This window comes from Dermochelys coriacea, chromosome 5 (genome assembly GCF_009764565.3).
Source record: "Dermochelys coriacea isolate rDerCor1 chromosome 5, rDerCor1.pri.v4, whole genome shotgun sequence".
In the NCBI taxonomy this organism is placed as follows: domain Eukaryota; kingdom Metazoa; phylum Chordata; order Testudines; family Dermochelyidae; genus Dermochelys; species Dermochelys coriacea.
Genome location: NC_050072.1, coordinates 108,559,770 through 108,578,339, shown reverse-complemented (window position 1 = coordinate 108,578,339; position 18,570 = coordinate 108,559,770). Strand labels below are relative to the sequence as shown.

The window sequence follows — 18,570 nt, the reverse complement described above, 5'->3', positions numbered from 1 at the left end:
CCCATTTCCACATTACCAGGACTCTGCTCAAGAGCCCTATAAATTCTTGGGCCCTGGTCACAGGGACTTCATAGCAAGTGATGGCACAGAGACAGCAGCAAAGGTGAATAAGTTCTGGTGAGGACCTGCCTACCCAGATAAAACTGAATCAATAAGCTGTGTTTGGTAGTGGGTCCAGGAAAGCATCTTTGTTGGAACTGGAGACAGACCTGCATTGAGACACTTGGACTACTGCAACTTGCTGATCCAAACTATGAGTGGGGTTTGATGGATGGAAGAGGTGGTATATGTGACAGGGTTTATGAACCACACACTGCAAGTGAAGGAGTTAAAGAACAACTCTGTGCCCATCCAGCCACATCTGCAGAGCATACTTAGATGGAGAAGGAACTTAAAAGGAAGCCAGACAGGTCAGAAGGGGGCTGACAAGGCAGGAAGAAGAACCAGCCCTGGGAGCTCTTAAAAAGGAACATGGCAGCAGCATCTCTAGGATGAGAGGAGCCTATCTGCTGGGCCTAGATAGACTAAGGCTGCAGTTTTCTTCATTACCTTTGGTTACCTTAGCTTGCAAAGCTTGGACCACAGAGTGTGGGATACGAAGTGGCCCAGGGAGGATAACCTTAAATCACTCTCGGGTCCCTGACTTTTATTAGACCTCACACGGGCCTGGGGCAGAGCCCAGTGGAATAGTTGGGCCCAGATTCCCCTACCAACTCCACTGCACATTAAGGACTAGCTCCTTAACCAGTAGGCAATGCGTCCATCAAGTGCCAACCTTCATAGTACAACCTAGGAATTGTTACTAGGGCTGTCGATTTTTAATCACAGTTAACTCACTATTCAACAATAGAATACCGATTTGAAACTACTTAACTATTTTGGATGTTTTTCTACATTTTCAAATATATTGATTTCAATTACAACACAGAATATAAAGTGAGTACTGTACATTTTGTATTATTATTATCACAATATTTGCACTTTAAAAATGATAAAAGAAATCCTATTTTTCAATTCACCTCATGCAAGTATCGTAGTGTTTATTTATTTATTTATTGTGAAAGCACAACTTACAAATGTAGATTGCTTTTTGTTTTGTTTCCGAGTACAGTTATAAAACTATGTAAAATAGTAGCACCTACAAGTCCACTCAGTCCCAGTTCTTGTTCAGTCAATTGCTAAGAGAAACAAGTTTGTTTACATTTACGGGAGATACTGCTGCTGGCTTCTTATTTACAATGTCACCTGCAAGTGAGAACAGGTGTTCAAGTAGGACTTTTGTAGCTGGCATTGCAAGGTATTTACGTGCCAGATATGCTAAACAGTCTTATGACCCTTCATGCTTCAACCACCATTTCAGAGGACATGATTCCATTCTGATGACACTCATTAAAAAAATAATGCATTAATTAAATTTGTGACAGCACTGCTTGAGGGAGAATTGTATGTCTTCTGCTCCCTGTTTTTACCTACATTCTGCCATATATTTCATGTTATAGCAGTCTCGGATGATGACCCAGCTCATGTTGTTCATTTTAAGAACACTTTCATTGCAGATTTGACAAAATGCAAAGAAGGTACCAATGTGAGATTTCTAAAGATAGCTGCAGCACTTGACCAAAGGCTTAAGAATCTGAAGTGCCTTTCAAAATCTGATCCGGATGGGGTGTGGAGCATACTTTCAGAAGTTTTAAAAGAGCAACATTCCAATGCAGAAACTACAGAATTCAAACCAGCAAAAAAGAAAATCAACCTTCTGCTGGTGGCATCTGACTCAGATGATGAAAATGAATGTGCTTTGGTGTGCCCTGCTTTGTATCATTATCAAGCAGAACCCTTCATCAACATGGACGCAAGTCCTCTGGAGTGGTGGTTGAAGCATGAAGGGACATATGAATCTTTAGCTCATCTGGCATGTAAATATCTTGCAACACTGACTACAACAGTACCATGAGAATGCCTGTTCTCCGTTTCAGGTGACATTTTAAACAAGAAGTGGACAGCATTATCTCCTGGAAATGTAAACAAACTTTTTTGACTGAGCGATTGGCTGAACAAGAAGTAGGACTGAATGGACTTGTAGGCTCTAAAATTTTACATTTTGTTTTTATTTTTGAATGCATTTTTTTGTACATTCTATATTTGTACGTTCAACTTTCATGATAAACAGATTGCATTACAGTACTTGTATTAAGTGAATTGAAAATGCTATTTTATTTTTTATAGTGCAAATATTATAATATATATATATATTATATATAAAGTGAGCACTGTACACTTTGTATTCTGTTTTGTAATTGAAATCAATATATTTGAAAATATGGAAAACATCCAAAAATATTTATGTAAATAGTAGTCTTATTGTTTAACAGTGCAATTAAATTTTTTAATCATGCAGTTAATCGTGATTAATCTTCTTAATTGCTTGACAGCCCTAATTGTTACATGTGTTTCACCAAGTTTGTCTGTGCTCCCTTTCCCCTAAATAAGATTTACCTGTGTGTACACCATCTTCAAGTGAAAAGAAAAGGAGTACTTGTGACATCTTAGAGACTAACAAATTTATTTGAGCATAAGCTTTCGTGAGCTACAGCTCACTTCATCGGATGCATTCAGTGGAAAATACAGTGGGGAGATTTATATACAGAGAGAACATGAAACAATGGGTGTTATCATACACACCAAGGAAAGTGATCATTAAGATGAGCTATTACCAGCACTGGGGGGAGGGGGGGAGGAAGAAAACCTTTAGTAGTGGTAATCAAGGTGGGCCATTTCCAGCAGTTGACAAGAACGTCTGAGGAACTGAGGGGGGATAACATGGGGAAATAGTTTTACTTTGTGTAATGACCCATCCACTCCCAGTCTCTATTCAAGCCTAAGTTCATTTTATCCCGTTTGCAAATTAATTCCAATTCAGCAGTCTCTCGTTGGAGTCTGTTTTTGAAGCTTTTTTGTTGAAGGATAGCCACTCTTAGGTCTGTGATCGAGTGACCAGAGAGATTGAGGTGTTCTCCGACTGGTTTTTGAATGTTATAATTCTTGATGTCTGATTTGTGTCCATATATTCTTTTACGTAGAGACTGTCAATGTACATGGCAGAGGGGCATTGCTGGCACATGATGGCATATATCACATTGGTAGATGCGCAGGTGAACGAGCCTCTGATAGTGTGGCTGATGTGATTAGGCCCTATGATGGTGTCCCCTGAATAGATTGTGGACACAGTTGGCAACAGGCTTTGTTGCAAGGATAGGTTCTTGGGTTAGTGGTTCTGTTGTGTGGTGTGTGGTTGCCGGTGAGTATTTGCTTCAGGTTGTGGGGGCTGTCTGTAAGCAAGGACAGGCCTGTCTCCCAAGATCTGTGAGAGTGATGGGTCATCCTTCAGGGTAGGTTGTAGATCCTTGATGATGCGTTGGAGAGGTTTTAGTTGGGGGCTGAAGGTGATGGCTAGTGGCGTTCTGTTATTTTCTTTGTTGGGCCTGTCCTGTAGTAGGTGACTTCTGGGTACTCTTCTGGCTCTGTCAATCTGTTTCTTCACTTCAGCAGGTGGGTATTGTAGTTGTAAGAATGCTTGATAGAGATCTTGTAGGTGTTTGTCTCTGTCTGAGGGATTGGAGCAAATGCGGTTATATCATAGAGCTTGGCTGTAGACAATGGATCGTGTGGTGTGATCTGGGTGAAATCTGGAGGCATGTAGGTAGAAACAGCGGTCAGTAGGTTTCTGGTATAGGGTGGTGTTTATGTGACCATCGCTTATTAACACCATGGTGTCCAGGAGGTGGATCTCTTGTGTGGACTGGTCCAGGCTGAGGTTAATGGTGGGATGGAAACTGTTGAAATCATGGTGGAATTCCTTAAGGGCTTCTTTTCCATGGGTCCAGATGATGAAGATGTCATCAATGTAGTGCAAGTAGAGTAGGGGCATTGGGGGACGAGAGCTGAGGAAGCGTTGTTCTAAGTCAGCCATGAAAATGTTGGCATCTTCAAATGCTGGCAAGTAGGGAAGGTTTTCCTGTACATGTGCATCCAGGGAAGGTGTATTTAGTTTTCACAGGTTTCTTGCTGGGACTCAAACCAGTTTAGTTGTTTGGCAGTATTAAACCTGGCTCTACCTGCTGCTATTAACCACCTGGCAATAGGGTTACAGTGAGTTAATGTAGATGACATTAAACCTATCAAAATATGGGTGTCTGCCTAATATGTTTTTCTTTTCCAAAGATTAGTGGGTGTCTTCAAGGCACAACTCTACTTCAGGGAGTTGCACTACAGGGGGAGCTTGCTATAGGACTAAGCCTTTTTGAAGCTCTCTGTCTCAATGTTTTCAAGTAGGTTTCCACAGGCTATACCACCCTTTAGCATGAAACAAGCCAATACCCCATGAGATCAGTGGAGGCACTGGAGAGGGAGAGGCCACGGCCTAGCTTCTCCTCTTGTGGGTGATGTGCACCCTTGGGAGAGAACTTGAGAGCCAGGCATGGTCACAATTTTTTTGCAATGTGCAGGGCATGCAAGGCTAAGGAAGCCCTTACTGTCTCTCTCCCCTCAGGCATCTGGACCCGGCCAAGTCACAGACTGGCCCTAACATGGACAGTATCTGCCAGAGCTGAAGAAATCATTTTGGATAAAACCAGAACTGACCTGATTCCTCTGCTGAACCATTACTCGGCTGACTCCAGTGACACTGTTCAGCACTGTGAGTAAGGGACTTTTGCAGTCTGACCCACTGATGAGTCTCTTTGGAAGTTGAAAATCTGATTTTCACTTTACTAAAAATCTAGTGCTTGTTGTGCTCCTTAGTGGTTCCTGGTGAAATATCATGAGGGAAGCTAATTCTTGTGTTAATTCCAACTTCATGATAAAGAACTAGAAGGGCTAAAAATCTGTTGGGGAAAGGCTGTTCTGATCTGATGGAATTTCCAGCCCAGTCTTCTTCAGTAGCTTTTTCAAGTGCAGAAAAGCTAGGGAGAAGGGGAGGTGATTGAGTACATTTCTCCACATCACATAGAGATTGGCCCAAAAGAAACCTGATGAGGTTTCAACAAGGACAAGTACAGAGTCCTGCACTTAGGACAGAAGAATCCCATGTGCTGCTACAGACTAGGGACTGAGCGGCTAGGCAGCAATTCTGCAGAAAAGGACCTAGGGGTTACAACAGACGAGAAGCTGGATATAAGTCAACAGTGTGCCTTTGTTGCCAAGAAGGCTAATGGCATTTTGGGATGTAGGGATAAGTAGGGGCATTGCCAGCAGATCGAGGAACATGATCATTCCCCTCTATTCGGCGTTGGTGAGACCTCATCTGGAGTACTGTGTCTAGTTTTGGGCCCACACTACAAGAAGGATGTGGAAAAATTGGAAAGAGTCTAGCAGAGGGCAACAAAAATGATTAAGGGGCTGGAGCACATGATTTATGAGGAGCGGCTGAGGGAACTGGGATTACTTAGTCTGCAGAAGAGAAAAATGAGGGGGGATTTGATAGCTGCTTTCTACTACCTGAAAGAGGATTCCAAAGAGAATGGATCTAGACTGTTCTCAGTGGTAGCAGATGACAGAACAAGGAGCAATGGTCTCAAGTTTTAGTGGGGGAGGTTTAGGTTGGATATTAGGAAACACTAGGAGGGTGGTGAAGTACTGGAATGGGTTACTTAGGGAGGTGGTGGAATCTCCTTCCTTAGAGGTTTTTAAGGTCAGGCTTGACAAAGCCCTGGTTGGGATGATTTAGTTGGGGGTTGGTTCTGCTTTGAGCAGGGGGTTGGACAAGATGACCTCCTGAGGTCCCTTCCAACCCTGATATTCTTTGATTGATTGATTGTTATGTAAAGAGAGGTGCTGGCAGGCCCAGGAGAACTATTTTCAGTGATCCATCTCTGGTGCACTTGTGAGAGGAGGAATAAAATGCTGTCTAGATGGTTGACAGCTCCAGAGCAATGATGTTGAATGCTGCTCGCAATTCCTCTTACCTTTTGTTCTGTTCCCATCAAATCTCACAGACTAAAAGTCCAGTCCTGTAGAGTCCTGAGCCCCCTGAGAAGTCAACAAAGAAATGGGCACTGAGGGAACACAGCTTATTTTGTGTGATCAACTTGGTTGGTATTTGAATGGAAGTATTGGAAGAAAATATAATGGTGATATCTTTTGGAAGGGCAGCAATTGATTTTAAGGAGAGTAGGATAATGTTAAAAGAAAAGGAGTACTTGTGGCACCTTAGAGACTAACAAATTTATTAGAGCATAAGCTTTCGTGAGCTACAGCTCACTTCATCGGATGCATTAGTAGTAATAGTTTCCATAGCAAGAAAGATTTGATGGAAAAACAAAAATAAACAAAAAATCATTCCCAAATATTTTCACATGCAATCTTTTTTTTCCCTGACCAACTCTAGTGATAAACTTGGTATCTGGAAAAACTGCAGTTCAGCTAATTTCATTCTGACTTTCTCCTTCACTGCTGCTTGCCTTATACTGCTTTTTTGTTGCAGTATTTTACCTAAGCAGTACTGCTCTTCACTACTTGACAGCTGTTCTGTGTGGGTGGTGAGTGAAATGATCTCTGTATATCCCTTACTTACCCCACAGAGATGTTGTAAGGCTTAATTCAATTAGGATTGCAACGCCGTTTTGAGATTCTTGAATTAAAGGCATTACAGATGTCCCAAATACTGTACGATTGTTTCCATTCTTTGCAGACCAAATTTGCATCATGACCTTGTCTACGAATAGTGGGGTTTAGCAAAAAATTACTGTTGCTAATGCTGGTGCAGATCCATCATTGGTGGGTCAGGTATTAACAAGCTCCTGTGGTTAGAGAAGCCATCTCACTTTGTCTAGCCCTGTTCAGAGCAGATCTATCTACTGTTAAAACCCCCAATGCTCATGGGAATTTTTTCTATTCTATTGCTCTCACCATTGTTATCAAAGATGGAGCTGCTCTGCTGGTAGTAGTGGTAGGAAGCTTTTATCAAAACACCTAAAGCCCAGTCCTTACCTTTGGCCACTGAGCACATACACAGCTCAGGAGGAGGAGCAGTATAGGTGGCTTTGAGTCACCCTTGTAACTACTCTGCACTACACTGATCACCAAACACAAGTTAGAGCAGCCATTTCCAACTTGTGACCCCAACTGGCTGTTCAGCACCCAGGATTACTGGGGTAAAGGGATGCCTCATTTTACCCTGGCCATGTTCTTTTCCGCCTTCAGGGGTGGTCCAGGAGTTGCTGTGGTGACATTAAATCACTCGAGGTTCCTCTTGTGGCTGACTAAGCCAACTTTAGAGCAGCTTTGGATGTTTAACTGAACTGAATTTTTTGAAACTTCATGACCAAGCATCAAAAGATGTTTTTTTAACTTGCCTGGAACGCATTTTACTCATCATGTTGTTAAACTTCACTTCACACCTAGTATAAGCAAGGACAGTCGAGTTTTAAAATGCTTTTTGTTGGCTGTGGGTTCCGTAGTGATGGAATACTATGTTGCCCTAAGGCAGGGGTATAAAACTCATTTGGAGGGGAGGGCTGGATTCCATGTTTAATTATGGTCTATTGGCCAGAATATAAATTCAGAATTTGCATTCCCCTCAGCCCACAGTGGATCTCTCTCTTATGTTAGTGGGAGATTTATACAAAGATCCAGGGGAGAATGCAGCCTTTACTTAATATCTTAACTATTATTTATTCAGCACTTTAGTGTCACATTCAGTACCGCTTGTTGAGTAAAATCGGTCCCCTTCAGATTACCACTACTTGTGTCTTGTCTCCCCCTCTTCCTTTCCAATTTTTTCTCTTTGTCTTGGTCTACTCTGTTCTTCCTTCTGCATTTTCTTCCCTGACCCAGCTCCTAATTGCTGGGATTCTGTAGGAGTCCTTTTCCACTCAGCTTATCCAGAACATTTTGTCCAATTCTGGGAGAACACCTCATCCAGCTCTCTGGGATCCAAAGCATTCAGTTTGACTCCAGATTTTGTCACTCTAGTATCTTTATTTGGCAAAATAAATTAGCAAAATGATGCTAAGATGATCAGACTCAAACATAGGGAAGGTGGATGCAGGGTATAACACAGCTCCAAAGATACACAGAAACCATTTCCTTTATGACAGGTTTCAGAGTAGCAGCCGTGTTAGTCTGTATTCACAAAAAGAAATGGAGTACTTGTGGCGCCTTAGAGACTAACAAATTTATTTGAGCATAAGCTTTCGTGAGCTACAGCTCACTTCATCGAATCCGATGAAGTCAGCTGTAGCTAAAAAAAGCTTATGCTCAAATAAATTTGTTAGTCTCTAAGGTGCCACAAGTACTCCATTTCCTTTATATATTTTACTCATTTTATTGCATTTACTATGTTGCATCACACACTTTTGGATAGGATTAGTTACTTTGCAGGACCCAATCCCTGTGCAGAATGCTATATCTATGCATTGTATGCACTTGACCTATTCCTTTCCTCCTCTCTACAGTCCTAACCTATCTTGTCCATTGTTCTTGTTCACAGTAAATTGTTCCCTGGGTGTTCTTCCTTTTACCTTAGCTGGCTCAGACATTCTTTCATCTTAGCCTACTGAACTGTTTACTTATCGTATTTAGCACGAATGTTCAGTTTTCAACCTGATGCTCTGTTTACCTCCTAATTCTGTCCTCCAAGAAATGGGACCTTCCTCCAGGTGTTAATTACTCATGTCATGCCAGGCTACACTAATTGCAATCCCTCAAGGGCTTCACCTTTCCTGTTTCATCTGCTAAAGTGATCAGTAATGCAATAGTTAATGTTGTTGATGCTGAAGTGTTGTCATTGGGCTACCGTGCTCATACCGTGCTCATACTCTAGTGAAATTAATTGGGCCTGGGGAGCTCATACTTCTGAGTCATCATTTCAGACTGTCAACAGTGTCTGGCGGACCTTTCAGTTCACACTCAGTTCATGTTTAGAACATTATCTCTGCAGCAGTGAGAGCTAGAAGTTTAAGAACAACAACAAATGGATCCTGTTAATCTTGATAATAGAAATGAAGACCTGGAAGGGGCCTTGAGAGCTCATCTAGTCCATCCCCTCTCTGAGGCAGGATCACGTATACATTGACGATCCATGCCAGATGTTGGTCTAACATGTAATGTTATTTATAAACCTCCTGGAGGTCCATCCCCCCGCAACTATATCTACTATTTTAATCTAAATCTCCCTTGCTACAGAGTAAGCTCATTACTACCTTCAGTGCACATGGAGAACTATTGATCATAGCCATCTTTATAACAGCCATTATCATATTTGAAGACTGTTATCAGGTCCCCCTGCAACCTTTTTTTTTTAATCAAGGTTAAACATACACAGTTTTTTAAACCTTTCCTCATAAGTCATGCTTTCTATAACTTTCATCATTAATATGTCACATGGGCAATATAAATACACCATGTTGGCTGAGTCCAACCCACCAGCTGTATGTTTGACACCCTTGCGCTAGGGCTCTCCATGACTAGCTAACACATTTTTTAAACACAACTGTCTTTGTCTACACTAGTTGCAAACTGATATTTTAATAATGTCTGAATAAAACTGAGTGATGGCAGTTCTCAGGTCAGACTCGCAAAACAAGTGAGATTGAGTGAAGGTATTTAGAGCAATTTCTTTACATAGGTAACCTGTCAAACAACGTAGCATGGTGAGCAATCCCTGCCCGTCCACAGGACTAGCGAATGTCAGCAAAGGGCAGGGGGGTGGTATGGCAGATCTGGGGTACTCCAATAAAGCAATGTAGGATAGGTTCCACAACATGCTTGGATCAACAAACATGCTGTAAGTCCATCTCTCTGGTAACATTACTTTCATTTGCGAATTTTAAAGTAAAGTATGTGGTTTTAAAAAAAAATTCTCTACAAAGCACTTATTTATAAAGTGCTGCTTCTCTTGGATCTTTCATCATTGTGATGAGTCTCCCCCCCAGTAACATCACTCACTACACACTCACTCACCATTTTATATCCAGGCCATTTATTAGGCAAAATCTTGTTTGATAAAAGAAATAAACCTGTTTGTGGAATAGATTTAGTGTACACCAGGGTGATGAATTAGAGGTGTCCAAGCTCTCCAGTGTGTTCTATATTTCCTTGCCATTTAGCACATCTCTTAGGGGAAAAAACAAACAAACAAGAAATAGCACTCTCCTATCCCCATCCTTATGAAGGCAAATTGAATCCAAAATAAAAATGTGGTACATAGATTTAAAAAATGCCAAAGTAACTTTGCTTTTTTTAAATTTTTTGCTCTCATTTCTGGATAATGCATCCTGCGAGATTAATTTGTGCGGGTGTGGTTGCCCTTTACTCCATTTTTTCCAAAAAATTTAAATTAATTATTCTCAATGGATGAAAAGGAGGATTTTGAAAATTATCCAGTGGACTGCAATTTATGAGATCTAAGATCAGTTCCCAGGTCTGCTAGGGACTTCCTGGGTGAGTCAATTAGGGAAAGATTTTTAAAAGTGGATAGCATTCACATTTGTGGCTAGAGTTTCAAAGGTTCTCGACTCCTAATTAGGCATCAAATAAGTTGACAGACTTTTCAATCGCATTGGGTTATGAAATCTACTGAAAATCTGCCCGTATTTTTAAAAGTGAGAGCTGCTGGATATTGAGCTGATTTTGAAAATCAGCCCCCACTTGCAGATGGTGGGCCCTCAAATAGTTGGCCTGGAGCTCTTTTAAAAACCTAGTTCAAAAATTCTGTGCTTTAATTCCTCATCTGTTCAATGGGTTCATCAGTAATTCCTTTCTCCCACAGTTGTTTAACTTGGCCTTCTAGGTTGTATGACTTAATGACTCTCTCTTTCTATGTGTATGTACAACCACTAGCACAGTTGGGTTCTCATCTCAGTTGGTGACTCTAGGTGCTATTATAATGCAAGGACAAATTTAAACACATCATAATGACACTCTACCAATAAATATGGTGATTCGGTGTTGACTATTCTTATAATTAAACTGTTTTGGTTGTAAAATCAAGCCCATAAATGAAAAAAAACTTTTAAAAAGTCTAAGTTGCCCAAGCAACCCTAACTTGGTGACATTGCACTTCCTGTATTTTTTTATGGCAATACTAAGAACCGTGATATATTAAATGGTTTGTACATAAAAAAGAATAGGAAATGTCTTTCTCATGTACCGTTTTCAGAGCAACCTTAGAATTACATGACTCTTAAGTAAAGCTGGGCAAATTCAGCATTACATTTTCCATAAATATTCATTCGAATTTCAAATTGAACTGGCTTATATTGTTTGCATTCCTTATTTGTTCACCATCCACAGATGTTCTGGTGAATGAGTTGCTGGCAGATGTATTTGAAAAAAGCGTGAATTTTAAGAGAAATTTGGAGAATATTCATGGAAAGTGAACTTTTAATTAGTAAACATGAGTGTCCCTACTAGAAACATGCCTTTGAGAGCTAAACTTTTAATATTAGATTAATGTTAAACTTCTTTGCGTTTAAGTTCTTAAGATTTTTAAGAAACAAGAGCCTCTGGAGGTAATCATCTTGCACAGACAGCTAATTCACTGGCAGAATTTGCTACACATTTATTCACCTGCACATTTTGCAAGTTCTATTGCTTTCACCTCCATAAGGCGCCTTGAAATACTTTGTCCCAGAATACAGTTTAACTCTTAAGTTTAGAGGAGGAGAATAATGACAGAGTCTTGAGAGACGCCAACAAAAGTGGGAAATGAAAAGATGGAACCAGTAAAGAATGTGCTTGAAGGAATGCTGAGTAATGCTGGAAGAAAACTAGGAGAGGAAAATTGAGGAGAAGAGCATGGCAATCACAACTTAATTATGCTGCGTTTTGCCAATATGTTAGCACATTAGCAAGTGTCATCTCAGATTCATTGAAACTTAGACATCATTCGTCCCATATAAATTTATCTTCATGGTGTATTAAACTTTTGCATGCATAGGAATACTAAAATAACACCCACTTGCCACTACATAGCTGCCTTAGTCACTGGACCCACAAAACACAGATCCATCAAAGTGATTTTTGCCATGTCTAAATTTCATAATTTGTTGTTAGGACACATCTTGAAAGGGGGCCAAGTACTTGCATCACCCATGGCCTTCAATGAAAACTGCAGGTGCTCAGTGCTTCTCAGGATTTGCCCCATTATTCATTGTTTATGAACTATTAAGTTCTAAGGCCTGAATTGTTAAGCAAGCTTTGATGAATCAGGATCTTGATCTTTATCTTGTTTAGCTTTTCCTCTCAATGAACCCCTGCACAAAGCAGTTTTCTCGATCAGTGCCTTCAAACTCTGTATACTGCACAATCTAGTAAGATCTCCTTTTAGCTAACATTCAGACGTGTTCTATTCTCAACGGCTTGGGGACTAGAGTTGTCTCTGATCTGTTATTCGCTCACATGCTCTGCTATGTGCCACCCTAATCACACATTCTGCTAGATAACCCCATCCTTCCTTGAGCTTTAGATCTTTTAATTCTACTATTGCACAAATCCTCATGCGTGAACATTAGATGCATAAGAAAATGGCTTCTCTCCAAGTCCCTTCCCATAAATTGGGTGCATTTCTGCAGTTAAAAAACTGATTATGTTTCAGAGTCTTTCTTTACTTATTTGACACTTTGATTAGTTTACATTTGCCCAGCAGTATTAGAAGCTGCCTATGTTGCTTCCCTCTGACGAAAATTACAATGTACATGTGCAACTGCCACTCAACCTGCTCTTTTATCCATGTATATGGACTTCAATGTGAACAGAGTGTGCATTCCAAAGTGTTAGACACATTGAGCTCTGGGCAACTTTCTCCTCTTGTACATTTGTATTCCATTCTCTCTCATTACATCTCACAAAGATTTGGAAATCTGGCACTCTCTCCAAGTTTTACCCCAAGAGCAAAACTTTGGCTATAGTTGATGCATAATTCTGAAAAGAGTAGCTTACAGAAAAGGTAAGATGCTGGAAGAAAATTCAACTTTCCTGTTACAGGTTAAGTGGTCAATCTGCTGCCTTCCCCTGTAGGCTGAGGTGTTTCTCTCTGTTAATTTCTCCGTTTATTGTAATTTAAACTTGTCTTGGATTTTAGCAATATTTATATTATACATCACATACCTGAAAGTAATAAATTTGTAGAACTGTATCATAAAAAAACTTATGCAAATTTGTTATTTACAAATAAACACCTTATTTATTACCTTATTTGTTCTCTGCCCAACTTTTTTTTTCTTTATATACGAATATTGTGGCTTTAAGTCCTAGGAAATTGAAATCATTGGGAAAGTGGAGGTCACCAATAGATAACATCCATAACAGGGTGTGTTGACCTGCAAAGGGCTGAGCCCATTTATAGCAGAGGGCAGGGAGGGTTTTTTTTGGTTTTTGGCTTTTGGGGGGGGTTTTGTTTGGTTTTGTTGTTTTTTTGCAGTGCTCTTGACTCGACCTTAGGGCAAACCACTTGCCTTCTTACATGCTTTAGTTTCCCAGTATGTAAAATGGAAAAAATAATTCTATTTAGTAGAGAATGCCATAAATTCTTTATCAAAATGGAAATTCAATCAGGAAAAAAAAGGGCAATACAACTTTTTGCTGAATTTTGTATGCTTTTGATGAGCTCTAATATTCATTTCCCCTCATTGTAGTGTTCTGATAATTAATTGTTAGCAAAGAACTTTGTGATTTTTGCCTAAAAGGTACAAAGTTGTATTATGGTTATTTCCACTGAAGAGTTATATGCAGGGTAGATGGTGGGGTGAGAATAAAATGAATCAGCTGGGGGACAATTTGTTGTATATTGCCTTCAAAATCCGTAGATGATATGTCAAAAATATCACTGCAACTTAATGTCATCCAGTGCTGTAATGACTTATAATGTGTTGGCCATGCATGGTGGGATTTTTTTTGTTGTGCCTCGGGGAGGTAGAGCACAACAATCTCAGCTCACTGGGTGAGGGCTAAAGTGGCTTTAAGCCATCTGTGTGCTCTCCCAGTTTGGGGCTGCACACAGAACTGAAATGCCCCCCAGCCATAGTTGTGGCAGCCAAGCCAATTGTCTCTGGGTGGCAGTACTAAGCAAAATCCCTGTAGTAGCATCCATTTATTCCCTGGCATGTCCCTTATGCCCAGACTCTCTTAGGAAGAGCCTTGTTCAGTTCCTGAGTTGGGGAAATTTCCTCCCAGCTGGATTCAAGGTGTTTATGATCCATTCATGTAGCTGTAGCAGCTTAAAGAGGACCTAAAGGCCGGGGGGAATATTCCTCTTGCTAGTTGCAGAGGGCCAAATAATGTCTACAAATGTATTCTGGTGGTAGGGGTTTACATGGGAATCCATTGCCCTCAGAAGAAGAAAAGATTGCAATCGCTATGTGATGTTTGTCTAAGGAAATATTGGGGTCATCTGTCCTGGATTCCACTGTTTCCACAGAATGGAATCGTTGGCATGCACGTGGTAGAGCTCATGAGGCCAGGGGATGCTGGTAGCATTCTGTAGCTCTGCAATGTATTGTACCATATTTATTGTCCTGGCTACTGCTCCTTCAGTCACAAAGAGAGGGGTAATGGCTGCATCACAAAGTGCTCTCCAGCTTTCTTGGATATGTTTCAATATAAAGAATTCCTTTGCATTTCTTTTTTGTGCTGAAGGGGACATGAAGCCCATGAAAAGTAGTGACAGCTCTACTCTACAAAGGAGTAGTGTCTGCAAATACCCTGAGTTTTTAGGTAGTTTAGCAGAAAGGTGTCAAATGTACAATACAAGCAGGCTAGAGTTCAAGGGAGTTAAATCCTTCTCCTACCCTATACTAATGAAGAGCACGGCTTGCTCCCCATGGAACCTCTCTTGGAGAATGCGACTATTTTAACAATTTTATCAGATTTAAGTTGCTCTTACTCCTAGGTTCCAGTTTGGTCTGAGGCCAGATTATGTGTTTCTATTTTGATAATATGCTTTTATCTGGGTGTGACTGAAGCAGTCTTTTCTTGTCACCTTCTTCTGAAGTTACTGAGCATTAAATAACATTGTTTGAACAAGTTTTTTGTCCCATAAATGATTTCCTTTTTCCTTTTTTAAATGTTTTATGAAGTTCTGGGCTTTTTATTGAGGTTTTGGATACAAAGACATAGGTATTATTTCATTTCAGATCACCTTCATGGTGTAGTTTTTGTCTTTGACTCTGCTAACCTGGTATGGGGGTGGAGAGTTTAGTTATTCCCCCCCTTCATCCTTTAAGTACAATAAAAAAAGGAGGAGAATAGGGCAAGGAGGGACAGTCAGGGGCTCTGTCACACCAATATATTTTGGATCTGTTTCTGTTTTTAAATAGAGACTTTTATATTGAGAAAGGTATATTTCTACATCTCAAATGTTCATTTCATTTCCAAGGATGTTGCCCAGTTTCATCCCCAAGTCCCCTCATGTTAAAACTAATTATGTTGGAAATGCAGAGTGCTGAAACTGAAGTTAATCATTTACACTAAAGGAAGAACCCCACAACATTTTAACTTGTATGCACATGTATTCTCCCCCCACCATTTTGGGTCATTATCACACATTGGGCCCCATGTTTGGCCTTTGGGAGGTTGAGAGGTACCAGTACATTTGCGTATGTCACAGCAGCCCCTTCTATAAAATGCATGCTGAACAATCCTGTAATACAGCTATAAGATGGAACTAATTTTTTTTGGTAGTTGGCAATAGGACTTTTGCTATTTTCATTAAATATATATGCACTCCTTAAAACGCACCTAATACAGTAATATCCCTATTAAAGACATAAATGGACTCTAGCCTTCACAACTGTATGTTTTAAGAGGCCTTCATTATATTGACCAGAGTGTCAGATGTTTAATCCTTTTAATGAAGTGAACTGTCTTTGAAAGGGTAACAATTGATTTTTTTTTTAAAAGGAGGATAGAAGGCTACAGAATGTTTTGAATTTAAAATAAAAATTGTAAAGGAGCAAAAGGGTGAGCTTGAAAAGGGATGTGATTATATCAAAGGATGCCACTGCAGGAGAATGCTGCTGCTTGTTGGTGTTAGAGACAGCTGTGGTGAGAGAGAATTATTTTATTTAGCAGAGTTTCCCACTAATTTCTGCTACTACTCCACCACTAAGTTCAGATCATTGTCATTTTTTTAGCACAGGGTCTTTGAAGAGAAGCAATTCTCACTCTTTGTATTTGAAAAGGAAAATAAGAAAATGGTTGTCCTATCAGTCTGGGGATATGTTGTTGTTGTTGTTTGTTGTTTGTTGTTTGTTGTCATGATTGACTGACAGATATTTAACAAAGTAAACTATTTCCCCATGGTATTTCTCCCTCCCACCCCACCCCCCACTGTTCCTCTGATATTCTTGTTAACTGCTGGAATTAGCCTACCTTGCTTGTCACCATGAAAGGTTTTCCTCCTTTCCCCCCCCTGCTGCTGGTGATGGCTTATCTTAAGTGATCACTCTCCTTACAGTGTGTATGATAAACCCATTGTTTCATGTTCTCTGTGTGTGTGTATATAAATCTCTCCTCTGTTTTTTCCACCAAATGCATCCAATGAAGTGAGCTGTAGCTCACGAAAGCTTATGCTCTAATAAATTTGTTAGTCTCTAAGGTGCCACAAGTACTCCTTTTCTTTTTGCGAATACAGACTAACACGGCTGCTACTCTGAAACCTTAATAAATAATGTTATACATATTTCCTCCTGGAAGCTTCAAATGCATCTTTCACTTAACTGATTATTTGAAACTGAATGAAGGAGGAGAAGGAAAGCCAATCCTTCCAAAAGGCAGAAGAAATGTGCAAACAAAAACTGATGCGGTGGGGAATTTTTAGTATTGTTGGAAGGATGGAAAGGAAAATCTGAACCGAAACATGGACTCTTTATCTGTGTTAGTCAGATCGCTAACCAGAAGTCAGTTTCTGTGTGAGTTGTGTTTCCTACGAAGAGGCACAATTGTTGTGTCCTCTCTCCCCCCTCAGTATTGTGTTTTCAAAACCACAGACTAAACCTTTGGAAGCAAAGGAATATTTCTTTCAGATGACTGATGAATGGAGGCATCCATCAGCTTTTAAGTAATTGACAAATGGACATCTTAACACAGGCAATGCATAAAGCAGCATTATACAAAAGCTGACCATTTCAGTACAGTTTGTGCCACAGCTGATAATTAGATGTTACAGCTCAGTGGCATGCAGTATTGTTCAGCTTCTAAAGGTATTTCACTTTTACAAAATTTATTTCCAGATGTATATCTGTCATGTATCCACAGCATTGTCCTTGCCTGTCCACCTGGAAAGAAGGAATGAGGCAAATGAATAAGGAAGGACCAACAGTTGAAGCTCAACTGCAGAAGGGGTTTTTGCATTCCAGTTTGATTCCCAGTGGCATATAACTTTTCCCCTTAGAGCTCTGAATTCTCCTCACGCACAGTACAGCATGTATACTGCGGAGTGAGTGTTGCAGTGCTTTCCTATTCTCTCATAAGAAACACAACATACTCTTGACTGAAAAGAAACACGCATCACACTATAATATAACTTCTGTAGAAGTGTATTTTCATGTCATTGAGGAGGCGTTTTATGTACCCATATGGGCAATGTATCACTAGAGTAAGAGCTACAGAATCACAACTGTTAAAATATGGAAAATAGAAGTAAGTTGCCAGTACTGAACCAACACTGACCTTTTCAGCCTTTTGATTTGACTAGAAAGTATTAACATTTGAAAGAGCTTCTTATCAAACATCAAGTAAGTGCAGCCTTTGTTCGCCCGCTCCCCACGACCCACATGTACTACTTTCTTAATACAGCAATAACTTGTAGAAATGTAAAATGAATAAATGCAGATTATATTCTGTTTCACATTTGGTTCTTGTGGACATTTCCCATTTTTTTATATAAATTATTGGAATATCTTATATTTATATAGCACGTCATCTCAAAGCACCATATAAACTTAAGAAACTGATAAAGCAACTGATAGCAGAGGTTGCAATTCATGTCTATTAAAATGCAATAACTTATTGATGAAAGATGGCAATGAAAAACAGCCACAGAAGATGACTGTTGAGAACTTGAAGTGAAGAATAAAGTATAATCATTTTGCAACTTCAGACCATCCCCACCTTGTTGTGCTTCTGGGGTGTTCCCAGAAGAAATCTCTTGCTAGAGTGGCTCTGACAATCACATTCACACCATGAGGTTGTGGAAGAGACTTTGAAACACTGACATGCAGGGAAACCAACATGTCACCCTCTTGTGGTTTCTGGGGAAGATTGTTGACAAATATGTCACTGCCACATACACATATATACATACATAGCATCATACAAATGAATATAATGGGCATCCAGAATGGTATTGGGGAAGTTGAGAAAGTTCTTTGTGAGGAAAATACCCATGTTACTGCTATTCAGGAAAGAAAGCTTTCTGACAACAGAAGCATATTTATAATAGGTCTTGATTGCTTGAGAAAGGAACATGGGAAGAGTTGGTGGAGTTCTGAAATGTATTATTAGGGAGACATTCAAATACAAAAGAGATTTGGAAGTACATGAGATGCACATACATACTGACAGGTTTCAGAG

The 18,570-nt window shown here is 40.0% G+C and overlaps 1 long non-coding RNA gene across 1 annotated transcript in view; it reads left to right on the top strand.

Moving 5' to 3' along the window:
* The window catches only part of LOC119856140, a 98,147-nt gene extending 80,388 nt beyond the window's left edge, over nucleotides 1–17,759 (top strand). Inside the window, exons 2-3 of the long non-coding RNA XR_005293176.2 lie at nucleotides 4,550–4,696; nucleotides 17,229–17,759. This is a non-coding gene — a long non-coding RNA (uncharacterized LOC119856140). The remainder of the gene's footprint in view (nucleotides 1–4,549; nucleotides 4,697–17,228) is intronic.
* The last annotated feature ends 811 nt before the right edge of the window (nucleotides 17,760–18,570 follow it).